The following is a 19966-nucleotide window of genomic DNA, read 5'->3' on the forward strand; positions in this document are numbered from 1 at the left end:
TTCTTTATTTAGGTGAAAATCTTCTCCAAATTAGGAGTTGTTTCCTTTTCTGGATTTGTTTATAAAATAAGTATCATATTGATTTTTGAAAGGAGTCATTAGTCCTCGCTTTTGTTAATCAAGCAAGACCAATTTTCATTCTACGGCCATTGTGTGTATCGTGGTGTTCTTGCTTGTTGTTTATTGTTCTGCTGGGCAAATTCTTCATCCATTGATTGCAACAAAATAAAGATAATCACGGTCTTAGAGGGAGGCTAAGTTATTGCTATTGGAGAACGGATTCTCATTCTTAAGGGAGCCTAAAATTCAGCATCGATAGAGAAGTTCAACATCTTAGGGGAGATCCTAAGAATCATCGGTGAAAGGAGTTCACTGAGGAAAAATATCAACATGAGAGGAGTATCATTCATCGTCAGAAATCGAGATAGTTAACACTAATATTATCAAACTTAGGAGGAGCCTAAGTACACCTAAGAGGGAGTCTCACATCTAGTGAAAGCCTAGGTAGTTAGTGAATTGAGTTTTACATAAGTCATTGTAGTGGTCATGTATTACAGATATTTACTACGTCGTAAATTGCGTAACTCTTTAATATTAGATGATTATCTATCTTTATGTTGTTAGTATTCTGATGTTACAATGATTATCTATCTTTATGTTGTTAGTATTCTGATGTTACAATACTTGTCATTACTTTTTGTTTAACATTCAGTTTACAAGTAAAGAGTCATCCTAACGCTTTTTCATTCTCTTATTTCCTTGTAATTTTTCTTTGTTATCTTTTTGAAACAAAAAAAGAATATCCTTATAATTTCAAAAGTTTCAATATTATTTTGACCTTTTATAAAATTTCAAAACTACACTTGGAACAAAAACTTCTTTAGGTTCAAATGGAATTGGGATCTAGAATGGTGTGGTAATGACTTTTAACATATTGGATTACTACACTATTCTAAATCATCATCATGCTATTCTAGGTCCCAATGTTTGTCTAAAATTTTAAAAGATTTATATTTCAATGACAGTCTTGAAATATGTAAAAGATTAAGGGTAATATTGTCAATTTTGACCAAGGGTATATGCTTGTGAAACATGTGACAAATTTAGAAGCATTTTTTTTATAACTTAACCTAACTTTTACTCTAGAAGGTGTCGATTTTAATTTAAACTTTCAATCAATTTAAGCTACATGTTAGACTCTAACTAGGATTGAAAATAAGGATAAAAATATCGTTATTGGTGTAATTATATTTACGGATATATCGGATATTTTGAAAAGAATTACGAATATCACGGAAATTCATAAAATTATTGTGAATTTTTTAGTGAAAATCTAAAACAAACTTATTTAAGTAATAAACTATGACTTTAAACATATAAATAAATAATTAGAAGTCAAATATGATTGGTAATGGAATAAAAGATAATAATGAAGACAGAAATAATTATATGAACTGAACATTTTATTGATAAGTCTAGATCATACAAAATGAATGTCAAATACAAGATTCAATGATAAAAAGGTGATCTAAAGGTACTAGCTCAACATTGTTCCAAGTCATTGTATGTTAAAAATTTATAACATAATTGGAAGTATGTCATCCATAAGTCCCAATATGAACCCCAACGCTTCCAATAGGAGAATACCTTGGATCAAACTATGTTTCGTTCAAATAAGGATGGGTATAAAGAAGATAACATAGAGGCTCTAAGTTCGAGTCTCCATCAGATTGATGTCTTAAATCCATCACTATACCCCAGAAACCATAATCACTTGAATGGCTATAGTTACTATAAGAATAGCCATGGTTACTTCTTATAGATATATTGACCATGTCCATGTTAACTGTCCAAACTCATCCCTTCCATAGTTAAAACAAGTGAGTCGGCAATAATCTGAGCATCATCATGTGTGGATCTTCTACAAATGAAAGATTTTCCCATTGCTCCAGTTCCTAGCCCACCAACTCTATGGTCACGTTGGAGTCTTGTATGACATGCGTGAATTGAAATTGTCCAGTGAAGGGGCTAATTCCTGCTCCACCAGCTTTATGATCATGATAAAAAAAAAAATTGATTTTTCCAAATTTAATTTATTTGAAACTATTGAAAATTGGAAACCTTCCCTGTGTCTATCTTTTCTTCAAAAGGCGGGGTCTTCTTCCGCCCAAGACTTGTCGATCACATTGGAAAAGCTTGATATTGGAAAAAGAAAAAAATATATATATTAAGATATCCACTAAATATCCATGATATATCTATAAAATATCCACGATATATCCACAAAATATCAATAATTTTGTTGAGTTGAGAAAGATATTAGCCCAAAAAGATATATCGCTAATATCGACGATATATTGTGAAATTTGGAGAAAAAAGATCATACCCCTAATATCTCTATCGGATATTTGATTTTATGGATATATCGCCAATATATCGAGATATTTTCATCCTTGCTTGAAAATGTGAGTTTGATATAATTTTGATTTGATCATATTTTTGCTAAACTAGTATAATCATTACCAAATTAGAATTAAAGTTCAAACTTTCACTCACATGATACTTTTTTTAAAAAAAAATCTCAACAATATTTGTAATAAAGGTGTTTATGAGTTGGGTTGGGTTGGATTTAAGAATTTTTAGATCCGATCCAATTGTTTGGATCGAAAACCTCTTCAACCCAAATAACCTTTATTAAAAAATAAACTCAATCCAACCCAACCATGAAACATTTTATATTTGATTGGTTCGGGTTACTCAAGTCATTTATTTAAATTTTTATTCTAAAAATGTAACATCTTGAATTTTTCACGTAATTTTTATTAAATTATTTTGAAATATTTTGGTGTTATTTTGATATATTGTGGCTAAAAATTTAATTTGGAAGACAAGACAATTAATTTAAAAGATATTTGTAAAAGATTGGAATTTTAATTCAATTTAAGGGAAAATTGGATTATTTTAATGTGGAAGTGAGATTTTAAATTGATTCCTCTTTAATTTTGGAATATGGATCAAAATAGAAAAGATAATTAACTTAAATTGAATTGATAAGAAAAATTTTGATTTAATTTAAATTAATTAGATTATGGAATTTCTAATTTAGTTAGATTGTGAAATTTCTAATTCAATTAGAATATAGATTCCCAAATTAATCAGATCATGAATTTTCTAATTAATTAAAATATGGATTTCCTAAATAGAGAAAATGTCTTATTCATAAAGAAAATCTAATCTATCTACTACTTTAATTATTGATTTTCTAAAAAATAGATTTTCTAATTAGATAAACTGTCATATTCAAAAAGAAATTCTAAGCTATCTATTAATCTATCTACTACTTTAATTATTGATTTTCTAAAAAATAGATTTTCTAATTAGATAAACTGTCATATTCAAAAAGAAATTCTAAGCTATCTATTACTTCAAGTTATGGAATCCCAAATAATTTAGAATTAGGATTATTTTTTTCCATAAATATAGACATTCATTTCATTCCAAACCATTCACTTCATTCCAAAAGGAGGTCAATTAGAAAGAAAAATCCGAGAAGACAACTTTTTTTTTTCCAACAAGAATTTCTAGAAATTGGATAAGGGAGGTTGACTACTTGCAAATAAGTTTTATCTAACTCAAGTTCAAGGTAAGTGGTTTTCTAGTGGAATGTCCTTGAGTTGGACATTCAAGTTAAACAAAAATATTAGCTACATGGTACCCTAAAATCATGCTAAAGATTGATAGGAAGGATTTGCTAAACTATATAATTTTAAGCTTCATTATGAGCATGTTGGAAAGCCATGGACTATGACTTTATGTCTAACCTTCTTTGACTGTTGTGTGCATGCTAGGCTAAGGGGTGATTATTAACTCTCCTATCGGGCTGTGTACATCTTATTTTAATGAACCTTCGGGTTCACCACTTACGACTATTTGGGTGTCCCTATGGGATCACCACTATTGTTATGATGTGTGTTCCTTTGGGTTCACAGTTGCGACTGATTTGGTGTTCCTATGAGAGCATTACCTGTACCATGTTATTCCATGCTATGCTAAGCTATGTTGTGTTATATTCGTTATGCCAATATTAGGTTAGGTATAATAGTTCACCCAAATAGCCCTAGTAAGGGGTCATTTACTGAATATTTTTATACTCGACCTTTCTTAATTTATGTTTTTCAGGTAAGGATAGGAACAGACCGACGAGTGACAAGAGGGACCTGTAACCGTGCCATATGTGACATGTAAATTGCTTCCGCTCAGTTTATATTTTCAAGCTATTTAAAAGTTTTGATTTGAAACTCGATATTGGTCAAATTTTTATCTGGTTAAGTGTTATTTTCCTTAGTTATTTTAGGGGTCCCGAACAAAGCTTTTACTTATTTGTTATTTATTAACTTTCTAGTTTATTTTGGAAAACTATCTTATTGTTTTAATGAATTTTACTCCGATGATTAAAATGTTTTGAATGTAAATGTGTAATTATGAGTAATGGCCCTTATCAGAGTACTCGAAAGGTTGGGTCATTACAAAAAAGAAGTAAAGTGTTAATATGTAAAATTTTGATTTAATTATTTTCACATATTGAATTAATAATAAAACTTCGATTTATTTAGTGAAAATTTTCTTTTCAAAGTGATAAAAAACTACTTCTAAGAGTCATTGGATAATAAATTATCTAAAAAATAATGAATTAGATAAAACTAAACTAAATATATAGTAGTAGATGGTTTGGTTCCTTGATGTTGTACGAGACATGTTCTCATTTATTGATGATTGGTTTTTCTCAATTGGCTTGTTCATCTTGTTGAGAGTCTCGAGACTCACGAGTCTTCTCTTATTTCCTTGTAATTTTTCTTTGTTGTCTTTTTCGAAAAAAAAACTTTATACTTTCAAAAGTTTCAATATTATTTTGACCTTTCATAAATTTTCAAAACTAGTACTTGGAACAAAAAAAATTCTTTAAGTTCAAATGGAATTGGGATCTGGAATGGTGTGACAGCGACTTTTAACATAAAATTGGATTACCACACTATTCTAGATCATTGTCATACTATTTTAGGCTCCAATGTTCGTTTAAAATTTTAAAAGATTTATACTTCAATAATAGTTTTGAAATGAGTAAAAAATTAAGGATGATATTGTCACTTTTGACAAAGAATGCTTGTGAAACATATGACAGATTTTGAAGCACTTGTTTTATAACTTAACCTAACTCAGATCTTCACACACATGTTACCTTTGAAAAAAAAAAACAATTTCTTGATAAGATTTGTATTAGAGGTATTTGTGGGTTGGGTTAAATAACTTTTGAGATCCAACCCAATTGTTCGGGTTGTAAATTTCTTCAACCCAAATAATTCTAATTAAAAAATGAATCTGACTCAATCCAACTATGATACATTTTAGATTTGGTTGGTTTGGGTTACCCAAGTCATTTATTTAAATTTTTATTCTAAAAAGAAGTAAATTGTTAATACGTAAAAACTTGATTTAGTTATTTTCATATATTGAATTAATAATAAAACTCAATTTCAATTTATGTCGTGAAAATTTTCTTTTCAAAGTGATAATAAAACTATTTATAGAAATTGTTGGAGAATAAATTATCTAAAAACTAGTGAAATTAAATAAATTTAAAATAAATATATGTATATATAACTGCATCACAAGTAATATATATATATATATATATATATATATATATTAAAGTTAATAATAAGTTATGGTTGGGTTGGGTTATTTTAGATGAACCCATGAACCAACTCAATTCATAAAATTTTTATTTATTTCAACCCAATCCAACCCAGACCACATAGGTTGAGTTGGGTTGATGAATTTTTTTGTCATTGATTATTTTGAACACTCCTAATTTATATAGTTTACAATTGTTTAATAAAATAAAGATACTGTTATTTATAATGTTATAAATTATAATACACTTTTTGTCCTACAATTTTCATGAAAGTAAAAATCTAATATTTGGATTTTAGCTAGTAGTGATTTAGTTCATATACTTTTTATTTTGTAACAATTTAATATATAATTGCATATAGTCCCAAATGTGAAAATGTTGTCCAGATTTAATAGAATTTCTCATAGCTGTAGATGAATAAATTGACAAAAGACCATAGATATTCATAAACAATAAATACTAAGTTTTATTTTGCTTTTTTTTCTCTCTCTCTCTCTCTCTCTTTTTTTTTTGACCAACTAAGTTTTCTTTTTTAGTACATGAAAATACTTTAAAAAGAACATAAAAGTTAGGTTATTATAACAAAAATCAATGCTTAATTTGATTTTTTTTTCTTGCAAATGGGATTATATTGTTACAAAATATAACACATAGGTTAAGTTATTATGTATTAAAATTCAATTATAAAATCGTAACAAATAGGAAGCATAAGGCCAAAGTTTAGGAACTAAAAAATTAATCACATTCTCATTTCTTAAGGACATTTTGATAATTATGCACGTTTTTCCTTTTTTTCATTTTGAATAATTACATATTTAACTACCATCCTAAATTTATATGAAAGTAAACATTAACAGATTTTTTATTTTAGTTTTAGATAATTCTAATAAATAATATTAAATAAATAATATTCTTATTTTCAATTGATTTTCATTCAGATTCCATCCCATCCTGATTTCTAATAAATAAATGAGACCTAAATTGTTACTTTCGTAAAAAGTATTCAATCCTACCACGAAGTATATTTTTTTCCTTACTACATATTCATAAAATTTACTATCAATCACTTTAAAGACACTTGTTAGATATTCTATCAGGTGTTCCTAAAAAAAAAGGTTTTGAATTGTCATTATTTAATTTTAAATAGTTCTTTTTAATCATTAAAATTTTACCTATTTAGTGAAGGTATTATATCATCCTCCAATTAAATAGGAAGGCTCGTATAATTTTTTTTAACTTTTGAGAAAGAAATGGTTAATATGTACTTTTAAGTATCACAAAGATGTTATTGTTAAACAATTAATTAAAGATATAAATTCCTTAACTTATAAATCATTTTATTAATTTAAAGAAGATAATCTATATAATTTTAGTATGAGTCATATTTTCACCAATTGGCATTCAATGATGTTTTTTACGATGAATCTTTATTCATTATTGAAATTTTTTTAACGTATGGTGAAAACTTTAACTTTTTTTTTTATCAATAATTATACTATTTATTATGTGTTAAGATTTGGATAAGATTTAAACCATATCTTATAAGGTGGCTATTGAATTTTGCAATTTACATGAACAATTATTAAATCAACTATAACCATTGTTGAAATTATCCTACAAATTAATCCAGTGTAAAGGTTGATTTTACATGTTCTAATTTTTATTATATTTACAATCACTTTTTCAATATTATATATTTCGCATGCTCAATTTGCAACCATTCAAGACTTTTTAGAGTGTATTTACGAAATTGTTATTACTACATACAAATATATAATAACAAACAATTCTTAATTAATTTCTTCATCATATTTATATAAAAAAATAATTTGTTAAACTTTCAAAATATATTATATAAGTTTGGCTGCTTCAAGATATAATCTATGAATCAATTCCTACAAATATACTTAATTTATAAAAATGTCCATACATTAATTAATCTTATTCTGAGAATATATAAACTTGATTCGTAGTTGAATATGACGTTGGATGTCCATCTAACAATCTCCCTAACATTTAATTGAATTTTTACATTTTGGCGAAAAAATTAGTTGGACTAAATAAATATGTTTGTAGTTATATTTAAACTACTCATTACCCATATTACTATGTTTGTCAACCTTGTATTTTATTAAAATTTGGAAACTTCTTAATTATAACAATAAGTATGTTATCTCTATCTAGTATAAGTTTTTTTTTTTAAAAAAAAATTATTTTAAATGATAAAACTGCTTATATATTTACAAATAATAACAAAATATCACAGTCTATTTACGATAGACTGCGATAAATTATGATAGACTACTATATATATTATAATCCATTTCAAGAAGTTTAAAGTAATAATTCTAAGTTTATTATATAGACAAATATATTGTGAACTAACTTAAAAGATAGTTCTTATTGGGTGAAAATTTAATTTTAAAAAATAAGAGGAAACCAACCTTTGGTTGGAGAATCCCACATTGGAAGATTTTGATTTGGAAGCCTCCCCTATGTACTCCAATCTTGAGTTTTAGGTTTGGACTCCAAGGGATACTCATGTTTTGGAGGGAGTGAAGAGATAGATCAATGTGGATTCGATGGATGTCCTACATGCGGTGCCACTAACCTTCCACGTTGAAGGCCTATAAAAGGCGTGACCTTCAGCACTGAAACTCTTCCATTTTTTGCTGTTCTTCGTTCTGAGGGTCTTGCTGTTTTCAACAATTTTAAGATGGTGCCGCCACATCGCTAATGGCCATCACTAGCAACAATGATGTTCTGAGGCTCTCCGCCTCTTTTGCTCTCTACTATTCCACGTTGAAGGCCTATAAAAGGCGTGACCTTCAGCAGTTCATTCACACAAATTATTCATTCACTCCCATTCGAATGTTCTCTTTTCCTTTCCTAACTCTTCCATTTTTCGTTTTTCGAGCAGTGGGTTTTAGAAAGGGTGTGTGTTCCGGTCGGTAATGGTGTAGTTTCGATCGGATTTCTTTGATTGTTTTATCCTGTGGACGATGTGGCAATATTCCAAACCTGCTTGCACACTTGGGCAGAGCCACGAAACGCCTTAAAGAGCCGATCATCCCTTTAGAAGAACCAACTGAACAACAGATAAAAGAAGCTGCTGACTGGGAAGAGAAAAACTTTCTTTGTAAGAACTTTATTTTAAATGGTTTGATTGGTGATCTGTATGACTACTACAGTACAATGAAGACAGCGAAGGAGGTCTGGGATGCCCTGAAAAAGAAATACGACACTGAGGAGGCGGGTCGAAGAAATATATTGTTAGTTGTTATCTCAAGTTCCAAATGACGGATGAAAAATCCGTGGAGGCCTAATCCCATGAACTCCAAAAGATAACCCACGAGATAATTACTGAAGGTATGCCTCTAGATAAACAATTCCAAGTTGTTATTATTATTGATAAACTACCCTCTTTGTGGAAGGACTTTAAGAATACTTTGAGGTATAAGGCCAAGGAGTTCTCCTTGGAGAGTCTTATCACCCAATTAAGGATTGAGGAAGAAGCTAAAAAACAGGACCAGAGGGAGGAGGTGAACGCAGTATCTGGGAAACCCACCTCTGCCATGGTAAAACCTAACAAAAAAAATCCAAAGGGACAAAGAGAAAAGGTCAAAACCATGGCTTCAGCAACTAGAATCAACAGAAAAACCAAAAGCCCCCTTCAGAAGAAATGGTATAGTTCCTCTGCTTTAATTGTAATAAACCTGGGCACATGACTAGAAACTGTAGGAACAGACGTCGTCTAGCTGGTCAGACGAACCTGCAGAAGAACCATTAGTCGCCATGATCACATAAGTAAATGTGATCGGTGGTTGTGAAGGGTGGTGAATAGATAACTGCACTACGCACCATGTCTGTCACAACCTTAGTCTATTTAAAACTTGTACTGAAACTACGGATAAAAATATTCTATTAGGGGATCACCACTCCATGAAAGTTGCTGGAACCGACAAGGTAGAATTGAAATTTACCTCTGGGAAGACCCTCATGCTGAAGGATGTCCTGCACACTCTAGAGATAAGAAAGAATTTGGCCTCAGGCTATCTCCTCAACAAAGTCGGGTTTACTCAACTATAGGGTCAGACCTATATACCCTTACCAAAAATAATGTATTTGTAAGAAAAGGGTATGCAATTGAAGGAATGTTCAAATTAAATTTAGACCTCAATAAAATGAAATCTTTTGTGTATATGTTGTGTTCTATGAATGTTTAGCATGCTAGACTCTGTCATGTGAATAAGAATTTAATTAGTAACATAATTAGGCTGGAAATGATACCTAAGTTATCCATGAATGATTTTGATAAATATGAGTATTGTAGTCAGGCTAAAATTACTAAAACTATGCATAAATCTGTACTTTTGTATACTTGCTAAAAAACAAAAGTGATGTTTTTTTATGCCTTTAAACTTTTTGTTTCTGAAATAGAGAATCAGTTTAATAGAAAAGTTAAAAGACTTCGTAGTGATAGGGGAACCGAGTACGACTCGGACAATTTTAATGAGTTCTTTAACTCACATGAAATAATACAGGAAAAGACCGCACCTTATTCTCCTGAAATGAACGAAAAAGCCGAAAGAAAAAATAGAACTTTAGCTGAGCTAGTAGTTGCTATTTTACTTAGTTCAGGAGTCGCGTTTTATTGGTGGGGTGAAATCATCCTTACTGTGTGTTATGTCCTAAATAGAATCCCAAAGTCTAAAAACAAAACTTCACCTTACGAAATTCTCAAGAATAAGAAACCAAACTTGTCCTACTTTAGAACATGGGGTTGTCTAGCCTTTGTAAGGATTCCAGACCCAAAAAGGAGAAAGTTGGCTAATAGAGCTTACGAGTGCGTCTTTATAGGTTATGCCTTAAATAGTAAAGCCTATAGGTCCTATGATCTAGTGAACCAATTTATCATTGAGTCAAATGATTCAACTTCTTTGAAGATAGATTTCTTTTTAAATCAAGGAATAGTATGGGCTCTAGATCAAGTGTCTAACCCTAGTTAGAAATCCTAACCCTAGAGAGGAAACTGACTCAGAACCTAGAAGAAGCAAAAGAGCTAGAACCGCTAAAGATTTCATAAATGACTTCTTAACTTACAATGTAGAAGAAGATCCTAAAGATCTGAGAGCTGTCTTGTCCTCAGTAGATGCCAACCTATGGCAAGAAGCCATAAATGATGAGATGGACTCATTTGAGTCAAATAGAACTTGGCACTTAGTAGATCTACCCCTAGGCTGTAAAGCAATAGGGTGCAAATGGATCTTAAGGAGGAAACTTAGACCTGATGGGACTGTTGACAAATTTAAAGCTAGGTTAGTAGCAAAGGGCTTTAGACAAAGAGAAATGTAGATTTCTTTTACACCTTCTCCCCTATCACTAGAATTACCTCAATTTGTGTCCTATTCTCTCTCGTTGCTCTTTATAACCTCATAGTACATCAAATGGATGTAAAAATCGCTTTCCTAAGCGGTGAACTTGAAGAAGAGATTTACATGGAACAACCTGAGGGTTTTGTAGTCCATAGTCAAGAAAATAAGGTGTGTAAATTAGACAAATCTCTCTATGGACTAAAACAAGCTCCCAAGCAATGGCATGAAAAATTTGTCGACCTTATCCTATCTAAAGGTTTCAAGGTTAATGAAAGTGACAAATGCATCTACTATAAGTTTGAAAATAATCTCTGCATTATCTTGTGTCTATATGTAGATGATTTATTGATCTTTGAGTCGAATTTGCACGTCATAAATGATGTGAAATCAATATTGAGTGCAAACTTGGACATGAAAGACTTAGAAGAAGTTAGTGTAATCTTAGGCATAAAAGTGAATAGGTCTAAAAAAGGAATTTATTTGGATCGATCTCACTACATAGAAAAGATTCTAAAGAAATATAATTACTTTGATTGTAAACCAGCCTGTACTCCTTATAACCATAGTGTCAAGTTGTTCAAGAACACTGGTGACAGTGTTAATCAATCTGAGTATGCGAGCATCATAGGCAGTCTTAGATACGCTTCTGACTATACTAGGCCTGACATAGCTTATGCTGTAGGATTACTTTGCAGGTTTATCAAAGATTCATCTGCAACTTTTCTCAGATCGCAAGACCCATAAGTGCGCTCCTCAAGATTGACCGCGAATATGATTTTGATGACGCATGCGCCGAAGCATTCCATACGCTGAAAAATGCGCTCATCACCGCACCCATTCTGATTGCACTAGATTGGATGCAACCATTTGCGTTGATGTGTGATGCTAGTGGATATGCAGTGGGCGCCATCTTGAGTCAGCGCAAAGGCAAAGTTTTGCATCCTATTTATTATGCCAGCAAAACGTTGAATGATGGGCAGGAAAATTATACCACCACGGAAAAAGAAATGCCCGAGTGGTATTTGCGCTGGAGAGATTTTGACAGTACTTAATTGGAACCAATGTAATGGTGTATACTGATCATTCTGCGATCAAATACCTGATGACAAAGAAGTATGCGATACCGAGACTGATAAGGTGGGTACTACTCCTGCAAGAAATTGACCTATATCTATGTATAATTGCTTTCTTTATTGCTTTCTGCATTGCGTTATTTACTGTTTACTAGAATAGCCTTTACTGCTTTATGAGTTTACCTTCAGTTTAATTCAATTGTATTATTTCCATGCTTCATTTAAGTTCCTTACTCTTCGGCACTAGTTGCGTGGTTTTTAAAGCTTTGGGAATGACTGAATAAAAAGAAAATGAACACCGCAAAGTCTTATTGACTTGCGTTGTTGAGGAGTTATAAAAAAAAATAAAAGCCGATATGCATTATGGGTGCATCTTGTGCTGACAAGATACATTTTGCGTCCATCTTTCACAAATGCATTACGCTGAGGGGTGTGTTGCGCGCGTATGTATTTTGCGCCCGTCCTTGACGAAAACGCACTATGTTGAGGTAGTGTTGCGCCAGTAGAAATATCGTGCGTCCGTCTTCCAGAAATGCGTTGAGTTGAGGGGTGTGTTGCGCTGATACATGTGTTGTTACCCGTCCTCTGCAAAAATGCATTTGCGTTAATGGATGCATGGCGTTAATCTTTAACCTTGCAGTCGTCTAAATAAAATGCAAAGGATAAATCCATTCATTATTTTTATGTATAGAAGCTATTTCTTGATTATTTGTACATGCTCAAAATTTTGTATTGCGATATTTGTAATTTTTTGTATACTTGGTTAATTTTAATACAATTGAGTAACTATTCTTTTCATATGCGTTAGCCTCTTACTTATCATCCTTTGTCAATTATTGTGATGTTCTTTATCTTTTATTTTGCGTTAATCATTGTGCTGCCATGATGAGTAATATGCATACCCTTAGCAACATTTCTCACACTTTGCACTTTCTGACTAACACTTAGATAATTCGTAGTAATAGCACTGCTTTACCTTTTATACTTCAAGACTCTACTCAAATCTTCTTTTCGAAATTTTGACTAAGTATTTTGTCTATTCTGTCAAAAACAACGCAATGAGGACCTTGTGCACCTTTAAATTTGGCGGTGGGGAAGGTCTGAGCAGATGCGATCAAGCGGATGCGGTTATTATTAAGAAAATGTGACCATCAAAATATATATATACACATATAAAGTTTTCATACAAACTCCAATGTCAGCGCAGGGAAAAATCCCAACCTGATAAGAGATAAGTCGTGAAAGGAGTCTGCTCATAGTTGGATGCTCGCATGATACCCGTGGGAGCAAGCTAAAACGAAGGGTGTAACCATGATCAACAATCTCTAATAAAATGACGCAAACTAGACCACCGCATATAGACGCACCAAGTTGTTTTTGCAAGAAGAGGTAAACATTCTTTTCAAAACAAGAAGGGAATTTTTTAGTAGAGGTTTGTTGTATAAAAGAATAAAATAAGGCATGTTGATGAATTATCAAGGATAGAAGAAAATTGCATTGTTAAGTAATGTTGTATAGGGGGAGCATTCGGAGCAACCAATCGACGCAAAGTTAGGATAAAAATTTAGCGATATTGCCTTAGTCGAAGATATGCTTGAGGACAAGCATATATCTAAATTTGGGGGTGTGATAACTTGTAGAAATACAAGTTATTTATACTGTTTTATTTAGATATTGCAGCTAAAAGAAAGAAAAGTTTCTTCGATAGTATACAAATTGGCTAAGAAATACGAAAATTACGAAATGCCGTAAATATACCCACTAACACCATTGTGATGGTAGAATAGAATGTTTTAGTTTCTGTTTGTAGGAAATAAGTCACCGCAGGCGTTCATGGCTCCGCATCTACGTCGCATTGCGTCCATCAATCAAGAACGAAAAGATGATCAACGCAATGATGGCACATGGACAATCGATCTTGAGCTTAGCGATCAACGCAATTTCAACCGCATGCGGTAATAAAAAACAATACTACATGCGGCGATTGATCGAAGATGTGAAGAGCAACACATTTGCAGAGGATTCTGACAAATGTACAGCTTTTAATTGTGCATTTCTAACGGATTGATTGCGTAACAGAAGGAATTTTCCATTCCGCCATTTCGGGAACTACCATAACTATACAGTGGGGACAACAAATTCAAAGAGCCAAGGTCTCGCCTATAAATAGCTTCTTCAAATTCACTAAAATATATACATAGATACATAGATACATAGATACATAGATACATAGATATGAGATACTGGTACATACAGATATACATAGAGACGTGCATATATTGATTCTGAGATAGAGGCTGGTCTGGAGCGACTGTCCATAGTAGATCTGGGAGAACGACGAGAAAAGGCCGAGAGATGAGTCTCCGAACTGAGAATTCTTCCGATACCCATAATTGAAGCTCTGTGTAAAGGTCAATTCTACCGAGAAAGAAAGCCTGAGAGGGAAGCTTTCCTCTCCACCACGTCCACACGTCGGTAAGCACAAATCTCTGATCGGGATCTTTGTCAAGACGTTGACACTCTTTCCGTATTTGTTTCTATCCTCTATTTCATCTTCTGTGTTCATCTTCTATAATTCTTCATTCACAACATGTATTAAACGTTTAACTTTATAATTAAATGTTATCATCGTCACCATTATCATCTCTCTGTCTCTCTCCATATATTCATAATCTATTTTCTCCATGATGTGTTCTTAATCTCCAGGGTAAATAGCAAGGATTAAACGAGTGAGTTAAATTGTGTTAAGGAATTAATTAAGTTTAGCTAAAGCATGCTCGATGGCATCTTCACCTGTGAGAGCAGAAGTGAAGATGCTATTCCGCCTATCGAGAGAATGTTAAAAGAATGCATTAACTAAAACGAGAAGTATTTCCAGAGATGGAAACAACCTTGCGTTCATCACGTTCATCCCTGTTTCACCATAGAGATATAGGAACGCGGCCGATCATCGAGAGGTGTACGCCAAGGAAAAGTGAAACCTTAGTTGCGTTCTTAATACAATTGACAAACTTGAGATGTTTTTACTCTTTACTCTTTCTCTTTCTGCTTCATTCATAAGACTTGCCATCCCATACATCGATTCATTTGTACAACTTCACAGTCAGTTCTCGACCTCAGTACCATGTATCATGTATCTTGTATCATATATCATAGTAGTTTAGGATTTTACTTTATCAACGCATTTTTACTTTACTTAGTCAACACATTTTTACTTTCATCGCAATTTATATTTCTGTATAAAACAATATTCTTTATTCATTATTAAAACCGGTCGCATGTATCACATAAGTATCGCATTAACGACAACAATCCACGTGTTCGACCTCAGATCATTCTGAGAAACTTGCGTTGAAATTATACTTGGTTTTAGTGCAAGGAAACTTGTGACATGCACTACTTCATCGTATACTACGAGCACATCACTATCAACGCATATATTTTAGTCATCAAGTTTATGGCATCGTTGCCGGGGACATGATCTTGTATGATTATTATTCACATTGTCCATATGCTTTAAAGACCATTTTATTTATTTTTGTCATCAAGTTTATGGCGCCATTGCCGAGGACATGAGCTTGTATGATTATTATTCACATTGTCCATATGCTTTAAAGAACATTTTATTTATTTTAGTCATCAAGTTTATGGCATTGTTGCCGGGGACATGAGCTTGTATGATTATTATTCACATTGTCCATATGCTTTAAAGAACATTTTATTTATTTTAGTCATCACAAATTCTCTAGAGCATTCACTAAACCGGGATACACGTGCTAGGCCTTAAAGCACGGACCCTAAATGCTTTAAAGAACATTGTCCATATGCTGTTAGAGATAGAGTTCAAAACCAAGGGTTACTCTAGTATATTCTGAATCATCTACACTATATAAAGGTTCAAGTCGTAAGACACCTTTGCTTATGCACAGTGTTGTATAGATTGAAACTGCTCAATGAATTTTTTTTCCTTTCTCTTTTTGATTAAATTTCCAAGGGGGGGATTGTTGGGTGAAATTTCAATTTTCAAAAATAAGAGGGAATCAACCTTTGGTTGGAGAATCCCACATTAGAAGATTTTAATTTGGAAGCCTCCCTTATGTACTCCAATCTTGAGCTTTGGGTTTGTGCCCTAAGGGGTACCCATGTTTTGGAAGGAGTGAGGAGATAGACCAATGTGGGTTCAATGGACGTCCCACACATGCACCATTGCCACTATCCGTCCGGTCAGACGAGGCGCGTGTGTATGATTATTAATTTTAATAAAAAATTTATTTTTTTATTTATTATTTTTTTATTTTTTAAAACTGGAAAAAAAAAGGAAAAGTCATCTCATTTGCGTGATTCGTCTGTGTGAACATTGCACGTTCTGAGGCTCTCCGCACCTTTCGCGCTCTACCGTTCCACATTAAAGGCCTACAAAAGGCGTGGCCTTCAGCAGTTCATTCACACGAATTATTCATTCACTCCCATTCGAATGTTCTCTTTTCCTCTCCTAACTCTTCCATTTTTCGTTTTTCGAGTAGTGGGTTTTAGAAAAGGTGTGTGTTCTGGTCGGTAACGATGCATTTTCGATCGGGTTTCTTTGGCTGTTTTATCCTGAGACGACGTGGCAATATTCCAGACCTGCTTGCACAGGTAGAGCCGCGAAATGTCTTAGAGAGAGCAAGCTCCACGACTTAGCCTATAATGAGTTTTTATTTTGCAGGTTTTATTCTTTGCTTGACCATCGTGCCTTGACCGTTTGCTATTCGTCGTTCTGAAGGTCTTGTTATTTTCAACCGTTCTAGACATTTATTAGATACACAATATTGGAATAAACTATCTTTTTCATAGATATAATTATATAGGCGCAAAAAATTAACTCTAAATTTGTTGAACGTGCACATATTAAAATTAAAAAAACTACCAACTATGGACCAATATGAAATTTTAACCTACAAATTGTGAGTAAGATGGTAGACAAATATTAAGTTAAAATACAGTTTTGATCATGTATTTTATGCCTTATTTTATTTTAGTTACGTCTATGTATTTTTTTTTAATAAAGAAAACGTTTAGATACTATCAAGTGCTTGAATTTTGTTCATGTACTTTAAATAAATATTAAAATTAGTAATTATTATTGGTTTTAAGTTGTTTTTTATAATCAAAATGGGTTAAATAAGAATAATACTTGCCTACAGGGCCCTTCGAGTGAATATTAAATCTAATTTTAAAAACCAATAAATTTTGACCCTTTGCTTATGTCAAAACCATGAGAAATTACTACTTTAACCTCAAATACACTTGTTCCTTCTAAAAATTATGCATTTTTTATGATGAGGAACGAGAAGTGAGAGACCCGAGCAAGAAGCTAGATGATTAGGAAGTGAGAGGAATAACCTGAACAAAGAAAAAGGTCATGAATGTGCTTGATGAAGAATAAAAGAAAGAAACGAAAAATAAGAATTCGTCTTGAACGTCAGGTTCTCGCGCACCGTTTGGCGACGAGAGGATACTTCCAAGTTTTGCAGGAAGTTGACTAATAGTGACACCCTTTGGCTGGAAAAATACGACAAGAAGAATGATTATTTTGCCGAAATCATAGAATTGGAGTAATGTAGCGGATGTGCCCATATCTTTATTCCTTCTATAGAATGGAAGAATTCTCTTTCTTTACCTTACCATCTGAATACTTGGGGAACCCTATCCCCAACACATCAAATATCCATAAACCACTTTCCTATAATATAGTGGTTGGACTCTAGGCCTCCTCATCCAATCCATCATTGCCCACTAAGCCCCTAGCTCCACTTAAGACTTCCAATTCTCCACCTTCACATTCACCTATTAATGCACAATTTGACTAGAAAGCGACATTGATTGTTCAACGACATAGGCTAAGTGATTATCGATATATTACAATGACACATTCGGAGACATCTAGATGTTAGTTGCTCCATCAACCCCTCTCTTGTGGCAAAGTATTGCTCCATGTATACTATTTGGAGGTCTCCACATACACTATGCAACCTTTCGAAAATGGGCCACAATTGAAAAGCTCAGGCTCAAGTTCCTATCAATAAATTGTCTCTCCTCCTTCAAAGCAACAGATGATGGCAGGATTGTTTCTTTTAGTATTGTTTCTCCTAATTTTATATATCAATAAAATGTTTCTCCAGAAAGAAAAATATGTGCTCGTGTTAGCATCCATTGAACAATTGAGTTGCGTTATTGGTGGAAAAAAATTCCTAAAAACTATGAACTAAATCATATACTTAATGTATTTATCAACAATATCCCAAATATATAGAGAAAAGGACATTAAAAAAAATTAATTTATATAAAAAGATACTCTTAAACTTAATCAATCAACCAAAATACCTTCGTACTTTCAAAATTTCCAATATTATGATTGACATTTCATAAACATCTCAAAACTATCATTGAAGTAGAAATTTTATAGAATTTCAAATGAAAATTAAAACTTATAATAATGTGGCGAAGACCTAAAATAATAATTAAGATTGCCATGTCATATCATTGAGGTGGTAACATTATTCTAGGCTTCAAATTTTATATGTAATTTTAATTTTTTTTTACTAAAGATTATGCGTAATATTGTAATTCTATTATTATTTTTCAAATAACGATACTTTTGTTAAATTTGAAGGTTTTATAAATATTATGATAATAGATGCTCATTAGATGTTCATGTTTAGTATCTATCGATCATGTGTCATGTCCTTATATTTCCAAATTGTTGTCCATGTGTCTCAACATTACACATTATTGATGTCCATGTAATTCACCTCCTATTTGCCAAATTGCTTATAAACAGTGGAATTTGGTAGATTTTGGAAGACATGCACACATTGGGCAAAGTCCAAAAAAATTAGAGAAAGTGGAAAATCACTACAAGAAATAACGAATAGGATAGCTAACGAAAAAAACTATGATAGATTTTTATAGCCTTTTTCGAATGTCCTGAAAATCCATGTTATTAAAAGTCTAAGACTTTTTATAGCGTTTTTGTATGGCTATAATGAATGCTATAGTAGAGTAAGAAGATATAGTATATATACATTGCTATAAAAACATTTCATAGTCTTGATTATTAAGACTATTGTTAATAAAAATAGTTTGTTCTTAATGCTATTTTTTCCATATAATAACTTTTTTTAGTGCTATCTTTACCATATAACAACTTTTATTAATGCTATCTTTAACATATAATGAACTTTTCTTAATGCTATTATTATATCCTATATATAGGTTTAATTTTATGCTACAATGAACTTATACATCAAAATTTCATAATCAATTTACATTAGAATTACTTATTTTTAGCTAAGTACACACATGAAATACTTGGTAATGCATCAAATATCATGACTTCCTGTAATAATAAAAATTTGTAATCCATTTGTACATTATAAATTAATGAAATTATCCAATAATAAAAGTATACCAAATATAATTTGCAACTATATAAGTTCACAAAATATAAAATTTACAAGCGTTCAAAATTATGTCATCATAGAATTGAGCTTCCATCTTTGAGTCAAATTGGATTGAGATTATGGTTAAAGAATTTTGAGTTATTGAGTTGGATGAAGTGAAAGTTGGATCATGAGTCAAATTGAACCAAACAACGGGAGAAAATTTGGTGATGAAGATATCTCTTGAGGTGAAATTAACATTGAGATCTAAAAGGCTTCGACACAAGCAATATAACCTATAATTAAGAAAGTTATCAAAACGCTTCATCACAAGCAATCCTTTAAATCTCAGTGTTCCTCCTATTATTATAAAAGATCTAAGCCGACCTAGACAAATTTGTTGTA

This window comes from Benincasa hispida, chromosome 6 (genome assembly GCF_027475165.1).
Source record: "Benincasa hispida cultivar pf3 chromosome 6, pf3_genome.v1.1, whole genome shotgun sequence".
NCBI classification, from domain to species: Eukaryota; Viridiplantae; Streptophyta; class Magnoliopsida; order Cucurbitales; family Cucurbitaceae; genus Benincasa; species Benincasa hispida.